We start from the raw sequence: 17,956 nt of genomic DNA, 5'->3' as shown, positions 1-17,956 counted from the left end.
GCTCATAAATCGAGTTGTTTATTATTCTCATACCACCTCCGCTTTCGAGCTATGTTCCTACCTGAGAGGACCCTAACCTTTACTCTTTCTCTTTGTAGATGTCATGTCCCAATTTCGAGAAGGAAGAGTGGGGGTTCTCAACTTGGGCAATTCAGTATCATAAACCTATTCCCCAACCAAAATCTCCCTTTTCACGAAATCAAATGTTAATATGTGATTACAACGAGAAGGTTGAGAGGGATTAGTAGCTTATTTAGGCGTCAAATTAGGGAAATCCAAGAAGGCAAAAGAAAAAGACTTTGCCTCGCTGCCCATCCCGAGATTGCATCTGCTAGCAAAATTCATTTAGCTCGCCCTCTTGACCTAACACTAACAGAATCTATCGCCTTTCTCCAAGGTGAGCTCGAATTTGAGATATAATGGTTGATGGACCAAAAATGGGTATATTTTAAAAATTTATACTCGCAAGCGCACGAATAGTATATGGAATATAGTTTTCGTATAAGCACGAGATCGAACCCAAAGGAGTTGTCTAAAATCAAAAAGAAAACTATTTTAAATCAAAAGTAATAAATTCTAACCTAGCTCCAAAGATTGATGAGTTTAAATATTATGAACATAAAATAAAATATTTAAAAATAAACCTATTTAAGATAATGAAAATAAACCAATAATGATTTGAAAATAAGTGTTAAAATAAAAGATTATTAAGATACTAGAATCCACAAAATGTAAGTTTAATAATATTTATTAGTATATTGATTACCAAGTTTTAGTGATAGTTAAAATAATTCAAACTATCATTTTCCAAATAGATTTATAATTTTAAGCACAAATTACTTCTAAAAAGATAGGATTTTTCTTCACTTTTCAAAAACTATAATTTCAAAGTATTTAATGTGAATCAACCTAATGAAACAACAAAAAATCAAATAATATTATTTGTAAGGCAAAACATAATATTTTTTTTCTAAGCATGGATGTGTACAATTTAATGACACATCTTACACAAAGAATATTATGTTTTTGCAAAATGAAGAATAAAGTGCATATTCTCTAACAATCCAAAATATGAGATATTAAAGATGAAAGACATATATGAAGAAGAAAAATCCATAAACTTTGTTGCATTACAAGGGAAATCAACATACAACATAAATATTACCTAGTTACAAGTTGCTTCATCATGATCTTAATAATCTTATGAAAAAGATTAGAAGCATATAATTAGAGTAGAAATTACAAAATAAATGAAATACATACTTGAAAATGCTCTTAAAATACCCAAAATGGAAGAGAGAATGGTGGAGAGAAAAGAAGATGGTAACCAAAATTTAAACACCCTAAAATGGTCTTGAAATTCCATATTTATAGCCAAAATGAGATTATTAAAATAATCAACTTAAATTAATTAAATTGATTAAATTAATTAAATAAAATAAATATGGTATGTAGAGGTAAATTATAGGGTGTAATGATGATGTTGTGGTGAAAATGTGTAGAAAAGTGGGTAAAAAGTTGGCATTTTGGACATAGGGGACAAAAGGTACAAGTGATGGGCTCAAGGGACTTGGCAGCTGGCTGGTGTGGGCTTTGGTTGAGTTTGGCTGGCAGGCGGATTGTGGCAGCAGCTGGGTGAAGGAGTTGGAGCATGCCCGTGTGGTTCGTTGGGAGGCATTGGCTGAAGGAGGGAAGCTGCTGGAGGAACGTGGAGTGCAGCTGGGTTCGGGCCTGGAGGTGTGAGGCGTTGTTGGGCTTCGGCTGGTAGCTGGGCCGAATGGCTGGGCTGGATTCTCTGGTGGAGACGGGCCCAGGTGGGGCAGAGATGCAGCAATGGCAAGCGGGTTGGGCCTTGGTGAGCTTTTGCTTGCTTATGGCATTTTAAAAATGCCATTTTTCCTTGTTTTTTCACAAAAAAAATGCTACTTTTTTCATCATTTTCCTTGCTTTTTAAGAGCATAAAATACAACAAATTCCCTATAAAATAAACATAAATTAAATTAAAACTAAATATTTTCAATAATAAAATATACAACAAAAGTTCCATGAAAATATTAATTAAAACTTAATTTACTTTAATATTTAAGCTCAAAATTGCATCTTTTTATTCCTAATTTAACAATATTAATTTTAAATAATTAAACTACAACATATTATAATAAAATATCTATAAAAACATATAAAAATCTATAATATCCAAATAAACCCAAAAAATTCAAAATTACTTAAAAACTTAATAAATTAATTAAAAACTCAAGAATTAAGCAACCTGTTGACTGTGATTTTAGCCAACGACGTAAGAACGTCAAATACGACAAGCCTTCAAGAGAATGTAAACGATAACAGACAGTTTAATCAATGAAAGTAAATAACACGAGATTTGTATAGTGGTTCAGCCCCGATAGTCGGTAATAGCCTAATCCACTTAGAGATTTTATTATTGTATTCACACTCAAGATCAGATGAACCCGTGTTAACTGAGTTTCTTCAGTGTAAATATTCCAGAATACAAAAAAGGGGTTCTCTCAAGAAACACACACTTTCTCTCTCTAGAACACAGATTCACTCTCAATTTGCCAAAAAGTCCAGTTACGATCCTCCCAACCCTCTATTTATAGGCCTGGGATCCTCAACTGATATCCCTTTTTGATAGGGATATTTTATTATTCCTCTTATATTTATATTACAAGAAATATTTAAAATACAACTGATTCCTCAAAATTTAAGTAAGGAGTGAGAGATTCCCGGGTGCTTAGACCAATTCTTGCCGAAGTCGTTCCGGGGATTTTGACGTAGTCTCACATGCATGTTGATTACTCCTTCAAGCTTTCCTTGGACCAAAGGTGGTATATGCATGGCTCTCCTCGGACCAAAGGTCATGCAAGCTTGGCTCTCCTCGGACCAAGGTGGTCCGAGCCAACTCCCTTGGCACCTCACCTCGGGTAGGTCCGAGGCAATTCTCTTGGCTTCTTTCCTTGGACAACTTTGAGGCAACCTCCTCCATGACATGTCCGATCGGACGTGATGGCCTTCTCCTCGGACCAAGGTGGTCCGAGCCAACGTGCTCTCTTGCTTCTCACCTCGGACAAGTCCGAGCATACCTCCTCCAATCAAGGTCCTTTCGGACCTTGTGGCCTTCTCCTCGGACCAAGATGGTCTGAGCCACCCTACCTGGCACTTCACGTCGGACAAGTCCGAGGCATCTCTCCCTTTGGCATCTTCAACCATGTCCGATCGGACATTATGTGGCCTTCCCTTGACTGAAATCTAAGTCCCAATCCTTGGCTTGCATGGGACTTCTTTTCCTTAGCCTTCTTACCTCGGACACATCCGAGCCAAATGCTTGAGAGGCTCCCAAGCTAAGGTCCGATCGGACCTCCTGCCTTTATCCCTCGAGCCAAAATCCAAACCCCTCCTTTAAGCTTCTTGGACTTGGATTTAAACCAATCAATTGGGTCTTCAAACTGGGGTCTGAGCCAAGCACTCCTTAGACCAAATATTCTCCTCGGGTGTATTTGACTTGACTATGCATCTCTCAAGCAGTCCAACTTCTTAACTGATGTATTGGGCTACTGCTAAGCCAGATCACCCAACTAACTCATGCCATGTGTTAATTTTATTGCCACATCATTCTTTTCAAATTTTTGGGATAACACAACCGTTAGCACATAAAAAGTGGTAAAATAACTTTATTTTGTAGAGTTATCAATGGTAGTTGAATCTTTGACCTCTGTAGGAAGATCCAAGGAACCCTAAGTAGAGTCACCCATCCCTGAGTTCGACCCCTCAGTTAACAAAATGTTGTAGTCCTCAAAGCCATATACTTCGAGGTTGAGCACTACGAGGGACAAGCATATGAAGGCGGGAGCTATTCTCTCTGTCAATCAATACTTTAAGAGTTTCACTGACTGGATCAAGATATCCCCCTTCCAGCTCCAGACCAACTCCTACCGAATCCTTGCGGCCATTAAATCACTCTACGACAAGCTGAAGTGGGAAAAACTATCTCTGCTGGAGATTCTTTATCTATAATGTGTCAAGTGCAATCCACCTCGGAAGAAGGGAGGTGATGGGTTCTATTACCTTTTGAGCTACCTTAAAGATGGGAAGTTGCTCGAAGACATCCCAAACCACCCTCCGAACTTCAAGACCCAATTTTTCTGGACCAGTGGCCTCCAGAAATCAAAATTGTATTCTTTCCAACGCATTCGTAAGTTTCACACTGAGCCATTTTTCGCGAATTCTACTCCTTTAGAAATGGTTTCTCTTCTAATACATTCTTCCATTTCCTTTGTCTTATAGTTGTCTATGACCGAGATGATGCATCTCCCATGATGCAACAAAGTTGAGAGGAGTTAGGGAAACTCCCGTATGGAAAAAGGTCTATTCGTTGGGGGGCAAATGTTGTCTATGTTTTCAGCATTTGACACATGGCATAAATTACGGCACTGTTTAGTGCTCCACGGGAGCTCGAGTCTAGCTCTTGTCATCATTTCCACTACAGGAGGAGTATGTCAACAATGGTCATCACCTCCCGAGGACCTAGTCAGAAAGTGATAATCTAAAAGTCCTGCTAGCTGTGACTAACTTGTCAAAGTGTTAAAAAACTTCTTCTAGAGGAAAAGGATAATTTCCAGGTGTCAGCTAGAGAGGCGCTCTGGACCATAGACAAATGTTTGACACCCAGTGGCCACAGAGATCGTCATGTCAATTTCGTACAAGCGGCAAATTGGATGTTTCACGACGTTGCTTGACATGGGGAAACATTCAGCTACCACCTTGACAATGTCAGAAGCATTTTTCCAATAAAGCAATGGGTTGAACATCCTCGTATTAGGCCCGCCTAAGATCTGATGGGGCCCAATAGCCTATTAAAAAAGATAGAAAATCGGCATTTATGTAATAACTAACATCATTATGAGAGGAATAATTGTAATCAGCTACAGATTAATTGTCAAAATAAATTAAGTTTTAATTAATGTTTTCATGGAATTAATGTGATATATTTTATAAATGAAAATATTTAATTTGTTTTCATTTTGTATGAAAATGATACATTTTTGGTTGAATAAAATAAAGCAAAAAGAAAAAGAAGTAAAAGTGGAAGAAAATGAAGAAAGTTTGCATTTTGAAGAAGTCAAGCCCAAATTGAAAAAGCCTAATCCAATTCATGAAGATGTCATGTCACCAATCAATGCAATTTTTTCTCCACCAATAAGAGATGTCAATTACAACTCATTCCAACAAACATTGGTAATCAATGTACTTCGCTTTCAACCAATAGAAGTGCCTTCTTTTCAACAAAAATTAGCAATCCACGGGTTCCCTCTCAACTAATGGTAGTTTGCCACATGTCAGTTCTGCCACAGTTTATTTGTATTCTACAACTATAAATAGAATGACGTTTTCAATTATAAACCACACATTTTCTACACACTTCTCTCCATGCCATCTTTTCTCTCTATTTGCTCTTCTCAATTTTATCTCTAAGCCTAGTCTTCTCACATTTTCGATGGAAAATGTGAGAATGACTTTTAACTTAGACTAGAGTTTTCTTTTGGTGAGGATAGGGGTGAAGCTTTGTATTTTGTAATCTTTTTATTTTGAATTTATAAAAGTGTTTTAATGTTCAAATATTTGAGTTTTAATATTTCTATCAATATTTATTATTAATTTTATATAGATTGAGTCAAGTTTTCCATGTAATTTTACTAAAATAATTTATATTAATTTTATTATTTTATGGGTAGTCTTTTACTGCATTATCGCCAAGATAGTATATTGTCGATTCTAGATTTCTCATAACAATAGTATTAACATAAAATCGTAATTTGTTATTTTGTGAGTAGTATTTTACTGCATATTGCCAACGGTATTATGTCGATTATAGGTTTCTCATAACAATAATATGTGCATGTACTTCAAATATGGAATTTTATTACTCAAATACATTTGCAAATTATCAAAGCAAATAGGTGACCAAAATATATTGTGGAACCCTGATGCCTCACCAAGCCTTTTTATTGTTTATTGTCTTTTATTTTAATCCTTCAAACAAACAAAATCCACAAAAATATTGTTTCATTTTACTATTCTTATATTACTTACCTTCTAATTATTTTATTTGTCTCTTTGTTTCTTTACCTCCTTGTGGAATCGACCGTCCATCTATACTACGACTACCGCTTAGTGGAAGTCACGTTTGGGCGTTAATCAAATTTTGGCACCGTTGTTGGGGAGGTAATAGTAAGTAAAGATTCTCATTTAATTTGGTTAAAATAGGTAAGAAATTCTATTTTTATTTTTTTCATTTATTTTAGGATTTCTTAGATTTATTTTTTTTTCAAAAAAAAAAACACTAAATTTTTAGTATTGGGAACAATGATGTAATACTGCCAGTGGTAAAAAACGAAGATTATTCTGTCTAGAAAAATTGACTTTAAGGTTTGCGGTAGAGTACCCTCTACACTCTCTTATGAACCTCGGGGAGTTCTAAAGAAGTGTAGGACGAAGCGGTACCTTGGCAACCTTCCCAATTGGCCTGGTAATAATTCTTGTGTACACCTTTGTATTATTACATTTTTGAACTTTTTACTACAAAAAAATTAATATATATATAATAAATATATAATCTCTTGATACTCGAAGTATGCTATGAGGCTGTGATTTTATTTTATCTTCCTCATCAGAAAATATTTCTTGGATTATTATTTTGTTTAGTTTATTTACTTCCAATAATTATTTTTATTTAATGTTTGAAATTTTTAAAAAAATAAATAAATGAAGAAGAGAAACGTCGTTTTGAGCTTTATTGTCCAATATACTTATCTTCATTCAGAAATCAATATTCTAGTGCTACTGAGGGTACTAGCTATTTTAGGGGTGCCCACAAACTTAGTTTTAGACAATACTGAGAATTTGATGTTTTAGAAGCTAAGTTTGATAGTGAAAATCACGAGGTTACAAGGGTAGATTATGATAAACCATATAGTGATTATGTCGACCATAGAAATCATAATCCTACCTGGAACAACCCCATTGATTTTAGTTGGAAGTCTAAGCACAACTAGGATGCACCGCCTTTTGAGCATAGTTTTTCTAACTTTTGCCATGAACCTCAATATAATGTCTGGTCTGATAGGGATCCTTTTTGAGTACTCATGTTACACATTTATGGAGGCACAAAGAGAGTTTAATGCACGATTTATGGAGGAACTTAGTGAACTTAAGGCTCAACTCTTGAAGTGGACCGACGTTGTTAACTCGCGTATGAAAATCAATTCCAGTCACCACTCGAGACCATAGCACCATCCTCCAATCTCATTTTTGATCAATTCATTGAGGATGATTTCGTTACCATTTAGAGTGAAAACCTTTCCTATGCTGAAATTATTTCAACCATTCCAAATGAAATCAAATGCTATCATACTGATGTGATAGACAAAGTGTGGAGGAAATCATAAATTTTTTCTCAAATCACATAAATTCCTCCATGATTTTGGAACAGAATTTTTTATTTTTCCTAAAAATTTGGTTAACGTTCCTATTTTCGAGATGCAGGATAAAAGAAAATTCATTTTTGATACTGGATGGTATGCCAATATGTAGTTGGTATACTTTCCTGAGAGCAATGCTTCTGTCTACCAAAGACTAATTAGATTTTATCTTTCCTTTCTATTTTGTGTGTTTTGTTTTTACTTTTTTGTGTTAGTTGTTTTGTTTTTGCTTTGGTGGATGTCATTTTACAATTTTACCCTTGACATGTCCATAACGTTATACATTAAGGACAATGTCTCATTTAAGTTGGGGGTAGTGAGCATATCCATGCCTTGAAACTAATTTGATTACCATTTTGAAAATTTGAGTTAAAATTTTCCAAAATTCATGACAACAAAAATTTTGTGAGATAGTTTTTGCTATTTTTAGTATTAGGAAGTAATTTTGAGAGCTATTCTATGCACAACCAAACATTGAAAAAAAAATTGTTAATACATTCAGTTGGAGAAAAATCCTAAGTTTTAAAGATATTTATTTTTTGTGAGTTGTGAGAATGAGAGAACAACTTTTTGGACTTTTATTGATCAATTGAGTTAGTAAAAATTAATTTTTGGAATTTAAAATATGACATTTACTAGAGTGATAATTTTTGTTTAAAAGAGCATTTGTTGTAATTTTCTCTTAATCTATTTTTTTTTTCTTTTTTTTTTTATGTTGTCTCTTGTCAAAAAAAAATTATATATATAAAAGAAATATACTAGAAAAAAATGGAAAAAAAAAAGAAGAACAAGAGCAACATTTCTCATTTTCCATCTTTTGTAGTTTTGTTGAAATAAAAAAAAATCAACATTACTAAATTTGTTTTCAATTTGTGTTATAAAAACAAAATCATGTATTAAATGTTGTATTATTTTTTATTTTGGCTCTTAGTGTTATTTTGTAAATCCCAAAAGTTTCTATGTCATTTGAGTTCCAATTAATTGATTAACCGATATATTGATCAATGTTTGTTTAAATTGATGTCCTAAAATGATAATATCTAATTTGAGCGTTAATTGATATATTTCTGACTCCAAGAGTGTCAACATTTTCCTAAAAATATTTTCAATACCTTTGTGAGGATTTGGAGTTGAGACTTTATTCCTTGGTGATTTTTCAAAACTATTTGTGTTATGAATTATGAAAAGATTGATATTGTTTGGTGCACATGTAGGAAATACATATTGCAAGATCTTTATTTATTTTCATGTAATTTACATATTATCAATCAAACATGTAAATTCCTAGAACATGCTCCTATGAAATTGATATAAAACAGAGTTAAGTACATAAACTTACATATACGCGGCAGAACTGGAACAATTCCTTCCTTCAATCTCTCTAATCCTTGATTCATTTGTGTAGCAGAGTATTATTAAGAGATTGAACTAGATCAGCAACACAATCTTCCTCACCAAGCCTTTGATCAACCTAGAACTAGTGTGAGCTGGTTCTCAACACATGAGATAAAGATATAGAAGAGAAGAAGAAGAGAGAGTGGGCAAGAAAGGGTTAGACTGTCTAGGTTTTCACTTACCCAATGAATCAATTGAGATTGACTTCCTTATGAAAATTCAAGATATCATATTCCTTATATAGGCAACTTAATGGGTTTTATTTAAATTTAAATTTAAATTAATTAAAATAATAAACAAAAAGATAAAAAGCCTTGGGCTCCCACAAATGAACTTGGGCTCAATTTCTTTGTTTTGAATTTAAATACCAATTGGGCCTAAATTCAAAACATTTTATTTTTTTAATTAATTAATTAAATCCTTATTCGAATTAACTAATTATCATTTGAAACTTGATTTAATATTATTTATTTATATTGACACTAATTTATCAATATTAATAAATTTACCCAAAGATTTTCTTTTATTCTCTAAATACATATCTCTGTAAATTTTCCAAAATTGACATAGTGAACTTTAAAATTCCTAATTGATAATTAAATCAATTAATTGAGACATTCTAGATGATTTACTCAAAGGTGATGCGGAGACTATGGATCCATGAAATCAAGCTCCAATAAGTTGCCATGAATTTATTTACAAATAATTTTACTACCTTATTAATTCCTTGTGACTCCAATATAAACTTGGAATTTAACTCTTGAATTCATATAATGTATTTTCCAAACCATAAATATGTTATCCATTGTTATAACCATTAGTGTCAGCCAATCCTCTATCGATGACTTACTAACGAGCTGGGTACAAATTACCGTTTTACCCCTCATCAGCATTTTATCCTTAAATCCCACTAAGTTCCTTATAAATGATATTTCAGTGAACTTAATCACAAAAATGAGATTTCAATCATTAAAAATTTTGAACAAAGCAATTAAAGAAATCATCTTTTCACTTCTCATACAAAAGTTATAGATTTCATATCTATGAATAATACTCCCACTCAATTACACTACTAAATCTCCAAGATGAAAGTATGGGCTAGACCGTAGGGTAAGCTGGTAACGAACAAGTCAAAGATTTAAATAATATAATTAGCATAATATTATCACTTATAAATAAGATCGACTTAACATATGGTCAATGTTGTGACATTGATTAGATTCGATAATAACGATACTTACTTATCAATCAATAATCAGTATCGACCCTAGTCCGATGTAACGAAATACATCAGATCTTATCTACTTGGTCAATGCCTTGGACAAGACATCACACCCTGAATGTATAAGTAGATCATATCGTAGATTGCCTATAATCAGTGAAAATCCATTGCACTGATCTAATCTTAGGACTTGTTCTTTTGAACATATAATTATAACTATAATCTACTGTGACCTAGTCACTATAATTATAACTATCCATATGTTCGGGATTTTATAAATGCTTGTATTATTTCAATAATCATGTAATAAAACAAGCAAGAAATACGGTTGTCAAACTAAATGATTTCAACTACTTTTATCGACAATATACAATCGTGTTACATGTCTGACATGGTTTTAGAAGGGCATAAAACCCAATAGCACACACACGCACACACACAAAACTCTTGATTACAACTTTGATAGTTTTAAATAACATTTTCTAAGTTCTCACTAAACATTTTGTTAAGTAATTTGGCATGATTTATTTCATTGTTTAAACTTGGTAATAATTTTTATCCGCTTGAATTGCTAGGGACTAACAATAAGCTAGTTTGGGGTTGTGATTAAGGGTAACAAATGCACATTTATTGATTTTAATAGTAAAAAATAAATTATCTTTTAATTAATGTTTTCATGAAATTAATGGGCTATATTTTATAAATGAAAATATTTAATTTGTTTTCATTTTGTAGGAAAAATGATATATTTTTGGTTGAATAAAATAAAGTAAAAAGATAAGGAAGTAAATGTGGAAGAAAATGAAGAATGTTGACATTTTGAAAAAGTCAAGCCCAAATTGAAAAAGCCCAATCCAATTCATGAAGATGTCATGTCACTAATCCATGCAATTTCTTCTCCACCAATAAGAGATGTCAATTACAACTCATTCCAACAAACACTAGTAATCCATGTGCTTTATTTTCAATCAATAGAAGTGTCTTCTTTTCAACAAAAATTTGCAATCCACGAGCTTCCCTCTCAACCAGTGTTAGGTTGCCACATGCCATTTCCACCATAGTTTATTTGTATTCTACACCTATAAATGGGATGAAGTTTTCAATTGTAAACCACATCTTTTCTACACACTTCTCTCCCTACCATATTTTCTCTCCATTTTATCTTTAAGCCTAGTTTTTCAATGGAAAATGTGAGAATGACTTTTAACTTAGGTTAGAGTTTTCTTTTGGTGAGGATAGGGGTGAAACTTTGTATTTTGTAATCTTTTTATTTTGAATTTATAAAAGTGTTTTATTATTCAAATATTTGAGTTTTATTATTTCTACCAATACTTATGCAATTAATATTTATTATTAATTTTATATATATTGAGTCAAACTTTTTCTATGTAATTTTACTAAAATAATTTGTATTAATTTTATTATTTTGTTTGTAGTCTTTTACTGCATTATTGTCGAGATGGTATAGTGTCGCATCTAGATTTCTCATAACAATAGTATTAGAATGAGATCCTAATGCCCAGCAAGGAAAACCTACTAAAAACATACATCATATATCATAAGCATAAAACTACATCATAAACATAAACTATAAAACACTTGACTATAAAAACATATATCATAAACATAAACATATGAACATATGACTATAAAGATGTATACCATATAGGACTACACTATTAATGGTCATTAACTCATTAACATGGCATGTGATAAACCATCTAGGTCCCCTGTCTAAAATCTGAGGTAGGTTAGATTGCATGGTAGTATATGATAACCCATCTAGGTCCCCTGTCTAATATCTTAGGTAGGGTAAACCATAACTCTAAACCATGAAAATGATAAAATAATCTTGGGGCTTGCTATCTAAGCAAGTCATATGCCCAAGCGACTAAAAACATAATCTTGGGGCTTGTTATCTAAACAAGTCATATGCCCAAGGACTACAAAACATATCATACGTATACATATTATAGCACAAACATATCATAACATATCATACAAACATACAAGATCTATCATATTTTCCTTACCAAAACCGGGATATGAGAACAAATGCGGGACCTGGAACACTCCTAAAACCAACAATAAGAATGGTGAGTATTTCTAAAGAATAAAAAATGAATGTGGAAACTAAACCATCAAGAAGAAACTTACCAAGAAAGAACTTAAGTTTCAAGAAGCTACTCAGGAACCAATAACGAAAGTTAGGATCTAAATAAAAGGAACTAAAGAAACTAAGGAATCAAAAGAATTAAACTTAAGAATAAGGGTACCTTTGTTGATCTTAAGGATTGGTCTAACTCCAATACCGAAATACCCTAAACCTTACTTCCCAAGTGTTTGATAAAGCTTAAGAATGATAAAGCTTTTTTTCTTTCCCAACTCAAGTGTATCATTCTTATGTTCTCACTAGCACCTTGGAGTATGATCACAGCTGAAGAGTAAGTGAAAGGGCAAGGTACTAGGTCCTACTTATAGAGTTTGAGGAGTGAAATTATCCTATTAAAAAAAATACTTAAATCCTCAAATAAACATGATTATGACAAGTGTCATGTTCTAGAGTTTCTAGATCTTTCTTCTATTTTAAAAAAATACTTAATGTCATTCTAACTATAATCCAAATTTAAATTTAAATAAAATAGAATCCTAACTTCTAACTTTCTGAATCTCGTAACTCTAAACTCACATGTAGTAAAATCAACATAACTGGAGCTGTAGAACTCCGATTTAAACCATCTTTATACCATTAGAAAGACAATTCAATTATCTACAACTTTATAGAAATACTATTTTTTGACATTCATAATATAACTGGGTCAAAAATAGGTCGGAAGTTACAGTACCTTAAAGTTACGAAAAATCTATTTAATTATCTAAATAACAATCTAATCCACAAATAAACAAGATTGTAACAAATGTCATGCTCCTGATGGTCTTGGAAGATTCTAGAGCTTTCTTGAACTTTTTTTATTTAAACTATAATTAAATCCTTAAATAAACATGCACACGACAAGTGTCATGATCTTATTAATTCTATCTAAACATTATAGTATAATAAATAACATCTTTATAATTAGCTATATTAATTAAACCTTATGTTATAATTAATATTCTTAAACTATAGGTTAAACTTATAAAATCCATAATTGTTGCTATGAGTTTCCAACTAAGTCCCGACTTGAACCAAAATCCACGGAATCTAACATACTACAAACTACTACTACTACGACTGCTATTGCGACTGCTACTGCTACTGCTACTGCTACCGCTGTACTGCTACTACTACTACTGCTGCTACTACTGCGACTACTGCTATACTGCGACTACTAATGCGACTACTGCTATACTGCGACTACTACTACTGCTGCTACTACTGCTACTACTGCTACTACTACTACTACTGCTACTGCTACTACTACTACTGCTGCTGCCGCCGCCGCTGCCGCCGCCGCCGCTGCTGCCGCCGCCGCCGCCGCAGCCCATCCACAAGAAAATGGCTAGGTCGAAGTTGTGAACAAGACTCTGAAGAGCTCCATTAAGAAAAGGCTCAAAGAGGCTAAAGGAAAATGGCCAGAATAATTACCACAAGTCCTATGGGCTTACAGAACAACAACTTGAATATCAACAGGACAAACACCCTTCTCCCTGGCTTACGGTTGCGAAGCTATGCTGCCCATTGAGGTTGAAATCCCAAAAACCATATGCGAGGCATACGACCAGACCTCAACCCAATATCAGCTAAAAGAAACTCTAGACCTAATTGAAGAAAAATGGGACGAAGCCCAACTTAAAAATGTCGCACACCAGTAAAGGGCTACAAGGTATTTCAATAAGAGGGTTTGAGGTAGACACTTTGGATTGGGAGATCTGGTGCTCAGGTGCGTATTTTTGGCCATGCGAGACCCCTCTGTAGGCGTGCTCGGGCCTAATTGGGAGGGACCTTACAAAATTGAATCCATTATCCGACCTGGTGTCTATAAACTAGTGAGGTTAAATGGAGAATTGGTTCCACGAGCTTGGAATGGTGAACATCTATGACCTTATTACCAGTAATGTAGGAATGATGTTTATTTAGTTGTAACCAAGCATGTACTTAATTCTTTTTTTTCATTACTAAAGCACTGAATTTTATTCCAATTTTATATTTTTATAGTTACATTTTTTGCAAGCCCTCAAGATTCAATAGCCTAAGATTGCAATCATAGGATATTAAGGGGGCATAAGTGGTATACAATCATACCATAGGCTCAAAAATATAGCATCAATAAAAATAAAGTTAATAATAGTGTATGGATTATTAACCAAACACGAATTAAACAAGTTTGGAACAAACTAGCAAACTCTAATCGACACGATTAACAGTTGGAATTCTAGATAAACCAACGAAATTCATGAGTCGAGACTGAGCTGGAAATTTTTGGCAAATAAGTTTTGATCTCGCAACCTCGAGACCATACTTGAGGATGAGGACAAGTTTTTGTAGTTAAGCAAAAAATAACTAAACTAACGAGGTTACATGCTATTGACGCGGGTTTTTGCCAACAGTAGATTTATAAATCTAATAAGAAGGATATTAGTGCTTATTTGTAAACCAGAATGAACTTATATGAACAATTTCTCACACACACAATTTTATGTGGTTTAGTAATTAAAATCCACCTAGTCCACGAGACAATATTATTACTCTCTCACAAGTTCTCAGAGTTTCTGTATTACAAAAAGTCATCCCTTTTCCTGTCCATTATCCCTGATATTTATAGTGGAATTTCTTGGACAGGTTTGGGTAACCGTGTGCATAAATATGGTAAACATTTAATAAAGATAATTCTAATTTACATAGGGATACGATTGCCTAACATAAATCACTCTTGTTAACTCGAACAATAAATGTCCAATATAGCCTAGACATTAATGAGCGTATAAAGAGCCTCCAAGTCTCTTGGAATCCTTCACTATCCGTCATGGCCAAGTTTCCACGAGCTGAACATCTTCATCGAGTTGGAGACCGATGAGTATCTGAACCTTAGTTCAGATTAAGTTCAGAGCGCTCTAAAGAGAATCTGGCCACTACATGTCTCAAACTGGAACTTCATTCTAAGAGGCGACCTGAAAATTTTCTTAATGTTGTATTTCCAAGTCCTAACTCGAACTGCTCACATCATCATTAGCTAGATGTTCTACTCGCCTGCTTTTTCCATATGTTCATCTACCAACTGTACCCCTAACTAAGTGATTAAACACGTGCTAATTTTTAGGGTGCAACATTTGCCCCCCAATCTTTTGCTCGTGCTTGACATCATCGTTTTTTGACATGCACAGTAGAGGCTTTTAGGCTTTTGCATGTAAAATCATGCATGCCTACTACTCAAGTGTTGAGCATGTGGTCGTTTGTAATTGGCGTCTGTTCAGGTTTTGAGGACTGTGACAACTTTCCTGTAAACTTTTTGCCGCCGCACGGGTCATTTAATATTGGCCTTTGGATCTCGAGCTGACCCGTGCAGATGGCCCAAATTAATTCCCAAAGCTTACGTATAAATAGGGAGATCAGACCTGAGTCTTATCACCTTCGCATTCAAAAACTTTCCTTTCAGAAACAAAAATCTCCTTTTTCGCTCAAATTTTTTCCAAAATCCTTCATCGCCCTTCAGTTTCTCAGACGCTCTCAAGCTCCTACCTGTAGAAGCATCAATATTCTCATCGAACAAACATAAAAACTTTAACTATTTCCTCATCTTGTTTGAACCTTTCACTTCTTTATTTTCCAATGAGTTCTTTTTACTTCGAAAAATATTTTTTGTTCAGTACCGTGTCGTGTTCTAGCCATGTTTGAGTTTAAATAAGGATCGGTTTAGGCTAAAAGAACGATACTAGACTTGTTTAGAAATAAGTTATTTGAAAACTGGGTAAATCTTTTGGGTTTTGCAAGGAAAATGTTGATGATGAATCGATTAGGATACCTGTTTGGATATAGAAGTTGAGAGGTTTCTGGGTAGCTTAAGGGTCACGATTCCTTAAGCGGTTTTGCATTATACCGCTTTCAAAAGAAAAGTAGTGGGTCTGACAGATCTGACACACAAATCCTGAAGTATCAAGGAATTTCCCGAGTCTATAGCGCGTGGCCTAGGACTGTGCATGGAAACGCGCATTGGTGCTAAGACATATCTTAGCTCGTGCAAATTTTGAATCACCAAAAGTAAACCACTCAAACCCTTGGGTCATTGTACCTTTATTGTTGTAGCTAGCCATTATTTTAGGCCGCCACTAATAGGCCACTTTGTCGTCAGGCGAGCTAGATCATGGCCCCACCAAAGAAAAATGTCGCGAGCTCCTCTACTCAGAACAAGAATAAGGGCAAGCAAATCGCGTCTGAATCTCTAATTCCTCACTTCGGCCCAATGGTGGAGAGGGAGATTGTTGTTGACCCTAACACCTTTTTCGAGGCTGAGCACATTGTATCCTGAATAACGTCGCAGGGGAAAGTGAACAAGATACTGCTGAGCCATGGGATCAAGATGGGAATTGATTGCCTCCTCGCCCGACCTCCGTTGGAAGGAGAGCAGGGTTGTGCCCCTCTTCAAGATGACTTTGGGGCTTGGAGTGATGAGCACCTGAAGGCAGGTGCTTTCCTCCTATTAGGCAACTACGTCGAACTAGCTCCGTTCCAGCTCCCCCCAAACTCGTATCGACTTTTGGCGGGGTTAAAGTATCTATTTTTGAGGCACGAGTGGAAGGTCCCCACCCCGGCTGATGATTCTAAAGGGGTTCCCTCTCTATAAGTGAGGGAGATCCTCGATAGGTCCTTATAATCATTGGTCCTATAATGGACAACTATCTCATCCCAAAATTCATTTAAACTTTACATAGTTTGGTATTTCCCTAACTAGCTATCGAACCTATGCACCTTAAGATCTACCCCTGACCAGACCATACAATTATTGTGGGGATCGTTAAATAGAACTACAGCGTTGAGCTCCCGTCTAAGAAGAGTGGGGGACCGCTTGGATAGATCTAATACAACTTTACCTCCATTGAACGAGCTCAGTGAGGCCTCATCTTGAGCATCAGTTCCCGAGCATGGAGGCTCGGGTCAGCGAGTAATAATGGTCCAGGAGTGCAAGCTCGAGGGTTTCCTTTTGGAGGGAAGCTTGGCGATTGGGATAGGGAAGTCTTCCCATCTCACGAACTTGCGGATTCCCGCGTCGTCTGTGGATTCACCCTCACCAAGGAGACTGTAGAGTCAGAGCTTATCCTCATGAAGGAGATAGTTGAGGGACCGTCGACTATATGGGAGCTTGAAAATCACTTCCTTGTGGTCCTTCGTGACCTTTGAGGGCTGTGGGCAGTGATAGTTGACTGCATGGAAAGTTTGAATGAGCATTTCAAGCTCGAAACGGAAAAATCAAAGAGAACTATGACAAGATACTTACGAATATGTTGAAACGAATAGAATTGGGAAGGAGCAAGATCGTCTGTCCAGAAGAAGATAGTTTTAAAGTTTGGAGGATGGTTAGGAATGTACTCGAACAACCTTCTCTCCTTTGGATAGCTTGATCGAATCAGCGAAAGAGGAGGAGGCAACAGCTGGATTGGTGAGCTTGAAGTTCGGTTGGTCTCGAAAGCACGTTAAGGCGACGTTCGAGCTCGATGACACGTTTATCACATGGGAAAGTTGTTAGGAAATCCATATTTCTTTGGGATTGGTCAACACCGTGTAACGAATCCCTATTTTTATGGGATCGTTATTTAATTAATGAATTTGATTTGTATTATTAATTCGAATATTTATTTGAATTTAAACATTTGATTGTAACTTCCCTGAATTGGTGGCAAGATATTCCTA

Source organism: Humulus lupulus, chromosome 1, assembly GCF_963169125.1.
Source record: "Humulus lupulus chromosome 1, drHumLupu1.1, whole genome shotgun sequence".
NCBI lineage: Eukaryota > Viridiplantae > Streptophyta > Magnoliopsida > Rosales > Cannabaceae > Humulus > Humulus lupulus.
This window is presented reverse-complemented; position numbering follows the sequence as displayed.